The 5,334-nt window shown below is 48.8% G+C and overlaps 1 long non-coding RNA gene across 2 annotated transcripts; it reads right to left on the minus strand.

Moving 5' to 3' along the window:
* Window positions 1–329: 329 nt before the first annotated feature.
* On the minus strand, window positions 330–1,805 carry LOC127927305 (uncharacterized). 2 transcript variants are annotated; one of them, XR_008126849.1, is made up of 4 exons: window positions 1,061–1,805; window positions 797–1,011; window positions 582–753; window positions 330–400 (listed from the first exon to the last, which is right to left on the minus strand). It is a non-coding gene; the product is annotated as an uncharacterized LOC127927305 (long non-coding RNA). The 2 variants fall into 2 exon arrangements; XR_008126848.1 differs by having other exon boundaries at window positions 330–443.
* Between the last annotated feature and the right edge of the window lie 3,529 nt (window positions 1,806–5,334).

Genomic DNA, 5,334 nt, shown 5'->3' on the forward strand with positions numbered 1-5,334 from the left:
GACACTTTACTGAGACACTTTACTGAGACACTTTACTAAGACACTACTTTGCTGAGACACTTTACTGAGACACTTTACTGAGACACTTTACTGAGACACTTTACTAAGACACTTTACTGAGACACTTTACTGAGACACTTTACTGAGACACTTTACTGAGACACGTTGCTGAGACACAACACCTCACGCCTCAGAAACACACACACACACAGGGAGAGATGATATAGGGACTTGAACAGAAAGGCTCTAACTCCCTTCTCCTCTCTGTGACCTTCAGTCAGTGTTGGCTCTAACTCCCTTCTCCTCTCTATAACCTTCAGTCAGTGTTGGCACTAACTCCCTTCTCCTCTCTGTGACCTTCAGTCAGTGTTGGCTCTAACTCCCTTCTCCTCTCTGTGACCTTCAGTCAGTGTTGGCTCTAACTCCCTTCTCCTCTCTGTGACCTTCAGTCAGTGTTGGCTCTAACTGAGACCCTTCTCCTCTCTGTGACCTTCAGTCAGTGTTGGCTCTAACTCCCTTCTCCTCTCTGTGACCTTCAGTCAGTGTTGGCTCTAACTCCCTTCTGAGACACTCTCTGTGACCTTCAGTCAGTGTTGGCTCTAACTCCCTTCTCCTCTCTGTGACCTTCAGTCAGTGTTGGCTCTAACTCCCTTCTCCTCTCTGTGACCTTCAGTCAGTGTTGGCTCTAACTCCCTTCTCCTCTCTGTGACCTTCAGTCAGTGTTGGCTCTAACTCCCTTCTCCTCTCTGTGACCTTCAGTCAGTACTGGCTCTAACTCCCTTCTCCTCTCTGTGACCTTCAGTCAGTGTTGGCTCTAACTCCCTTCTCCTCTCTGTGACCTTCAGTCAGTGTTGGCTCTAACTCCCTTCTCCTCTCTGTGACCTTCAGTCAGTGTTGGCTCTAACTCCCTTCTCCTCTCTGTGACCTTCAGTCAGTGTTGGCTCTAACTCCCTTCTCCTCTCTGTGACCTTCAGTCAGTGTTGGCTCTAACTCCCTTCTCCTCTCTGTGACCTTCAGTCAGTGTTGGCTCTAACTCTGAGACCCTTCTCCTCTCTGTGACCTTCAGTCAGTGTTGGCTCTAACTCCCTTCTCCTCTCTGTGACCTTCAGTCAGTGTTGGCTCTAACTCCCTTCTCCTCTCTGTGACCTTCAGTCAGTGTTGGCTCTAACTCCCTTCTCCTCTCTGTGACCTTCAGTCAGTGTTGGCTCTAACTCCCTTCTCCTCTCTGTGACCTTCAGTCAGTGTTGGCTCTAACTCCCTTCTCCTCTCTGTGACCTTCAGTCAGTGTTGGCTCTAACTCCCTTCTCCTCTCTGTGACCTTCAGTCAGTGTTGGCTCTAACTCCCTTCTCCTCTCTGTGACCTTCAGTCAGTGTTGGCTCTAACTCCCTTCTCCTCTCTGTGACCTTCAGTCAGTGTTGGCTCTAACTCCCTTCTCCTCTCTGTGACCTTCAGTCAGTGTTGGCTCTAACTCCCTTCTCCTCTCTGTGACCTTCAGTCAGTGTTGGCTCTAACTCCCTTCTCCTCTCTGTGACCTTCAGTCAGTGTTGGCTCTAACTCCCTTCTCCTCTCTGTGACCTTCAGTCAGTGTTGGCTCTAACTCCCTTCTCCTCTCTGTGACCTTCAGTCAGTGTTGGCTCTAACTCCCTTCTCCTCTCTGTGACCTTCAGTCAGTGTTGGCTCTAACTCCCTTCTCCTCTCTGTGACCTTCAGTCAGTGTTGGCTCTAACTCCCTTCTCCTCTCTGTGACCTTCAGTCAGTGTTGGCTCTAACTCCCTTCTCCTCTCTGTGACCTTCAGTCAGTGTTCGGAAGTGGGATGGATTTGACGGAGCGTGAGGGAACAGTACATTGAGGAACCTGGAGGGGGGAGACAATTCAATCTTGCAATATTGTAACTCCCATTCACCCGATTCTCCCTCCCTCCCTCCCTCCCTCCCTCCCTCCCTCCCTCTGTGACCTCCCTCCCTCCCTCCCTCCCCTCCCTGACCTCCCTCCCTCCCTCCCTCCCTCCCTCACTCCCTCCCTCACTCCCTGTCCCCCTCTTTCTGTCTTTCTCTCAACTCCCTTCTCTCCCCCTAGACCTTCAGTCTCTTCTGCATCCCTCCCTCCCTCCGTCTCTGTCCCCCTCTGTCTCTGTCCCCCTCTTTCTGTCTTTCTCTCACGCTCCCTCTCTCTCCCCCCTACTCTCTCTGCATCCCTCCCTCCCTCCGTCTCTGTCCCCCTCTGTCTCTGTCCCCCTCTTTCTGTCTTTCTCTCACGCTCCCTTTCTCTCCCCCCTACTCTCTCTGCCTCCCTCTGAGGAAGATGGTAATATTTGACTGAGCGTGAGGGAACAGTATATTGAGGAAGCTGGTAAGATTTGACTGAGCGTGAGGGAACAGTATATTGAGGAAGCTGGTAAGATTTGACTGAGCGTGAGGGAACATTATATTGAGGAAGTTGGTAATATTTGACTGAGCGTGAGGGAACAGTATATTGAGGAAGCTGGTAAGATTTAACTGAGCGTGAGGGAACAGTATATTGAGGAAGCTGGTAAGATTTGACTGAGCGTGAGGGAACATTATATTGAGGAAGTTGGTAATATTTGACTGAGCGTGAGGGAACAGTATATTGAGGAAGCTGGTAAGATTTAACTGAGCGTGAGGGAACAGTATATTGAGGAAGCTGGTAATATTTGACTGAGCATGAGGGAACAGTATATTGAGGAAGCTGGTAAGATTTGACTGAGCGTGAGGGAACAGTATATTGAGGAAGCTGGTAAGGTTTGACTGAGCGTGAGGGAACAGTACAATGAGGAAGCTGGTAATATTTGACTGAGCGTGAGGGAACAGTACAATGAGGAAGCTGGTAAGGTTTGACTGAGCGTGAGGGAACAGTATATTGAGGAAGCTGGTATAAGGTTTGACTGAGCGTGAGGGAACAGTATATTGAGGAAGCTGGTAAGGTTTGACTGAGCGTGAGGGAACAGTATATTGAGGAAGCTGGTAAGGTTTGACTGAGCGTGAGGGAACAGTATATTGAGGAAGCTGGTAAGGTTTGACTGAGCGTGAGGGAACAGTACAATAAGGAAGCTGGTAATATTTGACTGAGCGTGAGGGAACAGTACAATAAGGAAGCTGGTAATATTTGACTGAGCGTGAGGGAACAGTATATTGAGGAAGCTGGTAATATTTGACTGAGCATGAGGGAACAGTATATTGAGGAAGCTGGTAAGGTTTGACTGAGCGTGAGGGAACAGTATATTGAGGAAGCTGGTAAGGTTTGACTGAGCGTGAGGGAACAGTACAATAAGGAAGCTGGTAAAATTTGACTGAGCGTGAGGGAACAGTACAATAAGGAAGCTGGTAATATTTGACTGAGCGTGAGGGAACAGTACAATGAGGAAGCTGGTAATGTTCTCAACTAACATCAAGGCGGTGTCCTGTGACCTTCAGTAGGTTCATGCTCTCAACATCCGCAGAGTGACCTTCAGTCAGTGTTGGCTCCTGCCTCACACAGGAAGCTTCAGCAGTGCAGGTCCTAATCCCCAGGCACTTGTCATCTCCGTCTTGACTACTGCCCTCGCTGTTGGCTGGGCTCCCTGCCTGTGCCATTAAACCCTACAACTCATCCAGAACGCCGCAGCTGGTGTTCAACTCCCTTCCCAAGTTCTCTCAGTCACCCCGCTCTCCGTCTCTCCACTGGCTTCCAGTTGAACTCGCATCCGCTACAAGACCATGGTGCTGCCACGGAGCTGTGAGGGGAACGGCCTCCTCAGTACCTCCAGGCCCTGATCAGGCCCTACACCCAAACAAGGGCACTGCGTTCATCCACCTCTGGCCTCCTCTCTCGCCTCCCTACCACTGAGGAAGTACAGTTCCCGCTCAGCCCAGTCAAAACTGTTCGCTGCTCTGGCCCCCAATGGTGGAACAAACTCCCCTCACGACGCCAGGACAGCAGGGAGTCAATCACCACCTTCCGGAGACACCTGAAACCCCACCTCTTCAAGGAATACCTAGCTAAGGGTAAGTAATCCTTCTCTCTCCCCCCAACAAGATTTAGATGCAAGTGGCTGTTCCACTGGTTGTCATAGTGTTTGCACCCTTGTAAGTCGCTCTGGATAAGAGCGTCTGCTAAATGACTTAAATGTAAATGTAAATGTAATATTTGACTGAGCATGAGGGAACAGTATATTGAGGAAGCTGGTAAGATTTGACTGAGCATGAGGGAACAGTATATTGAGGAAGCTGGTAAGGTTTGACTGAGCGTGAGGGAACAGTACAATGAGGAAGCTGGTAATATTTGACTGAGCGTGAGGGAACAGTACAATGAGGAAGCTGGTAAGGTTTGACTGAGCGTGAGGGAACAGTATATTGAGGAAGCTGGTAAGGTTTGACTGAGCGTGAGGGAACAGTATATTGAGGAAGCTGGTAAGGTTTGACTGAGGGTGAGGGAACAGTATATTGAGGAAGCTGGTAAGGTTTGACTGAGCGTGAGGGAACAGTATATTGAGGAAGCTGGTAAGGTTTGACTGAGCGTGAGGGAACAGTATATTGAGGAAGCTGGTAAGGTTTGACTGAGCGTGAGGGAACAGTACAATAAGGAAGCTGGTAATATTTGACTGAGCGTGAGGGAACAGTACAATAAGGAAGCTGGTAATATTTGACTGAGCGTGAGGGAACAGTACAATGAGGAAGCTGGTAATATTTGACTGAGCGTGAGGGAACAGTACAATAAGGAAGCTGGTAATATTTGACTGAGCGTGAGGGAACAGTACAATGAGGAAGCTGGTAATATTTGACTGAGCGTGAGGGAACAGTACAATGAGGAAGCTGGTAATATTTGACTGAGCGTGAGGGAACAGTACAATAAGGAAGCTGGTAATATTTGACTGAGCGTGAGGGAACAGTACAATAAGGAAGCTGGTAATATTTGACTGAGCGTGAGGGAACAGTACAATGAGGAAGCTGGTAATATTTGACTGAGCGTGAGGGAACAGTACAATGAGGAAGCTGGTAATATTTGACTGAGCGTGAGGGAACAGTACAATAAGGAAGCTGGTAATATTTGACTGAGCGTGAGGGAACAGTACAATAAGGAAGCTGGTAATATTTGACTGAGCGTGAGGGAACAGTACAATGAGGAAGCTGGTAATATTTGACTGAGCGTGAGGGAACAGTACAATGAGGAAGCTGGTAATATTTGACTGAGCGTGAGGGAACAGTACAATGAGGAAGCTGGTAAGATTTGACTGAGCGTGAGGGAACAGTACAATGAGGAAGCTGGTAAGATTTGACTGAGCGTGAGGGAACAGTATATTGAGGAAGCTGGTAAGATTTGACTGAGCGTGAGGGAA

Source organism: Oncorhynchus keta, unplaced genomic scaffold (assembly GCF_023373465.1).
Source record: "Oncorhynchus keta strain PuntledgeMale-10-30-2019 unplaced genomic scaffold, Oket_V2 Un_scaffold_11571_pilon_pilon, whole genome shotgun sequence".
In the NCBI taxonomy this organism is placed as follows: Eukaryota; Metazoa; Chordata; class Actinopteri; order Salmoniformes; family Salmonidae; genus Oncorhynchus; species Oncorhynchus keta.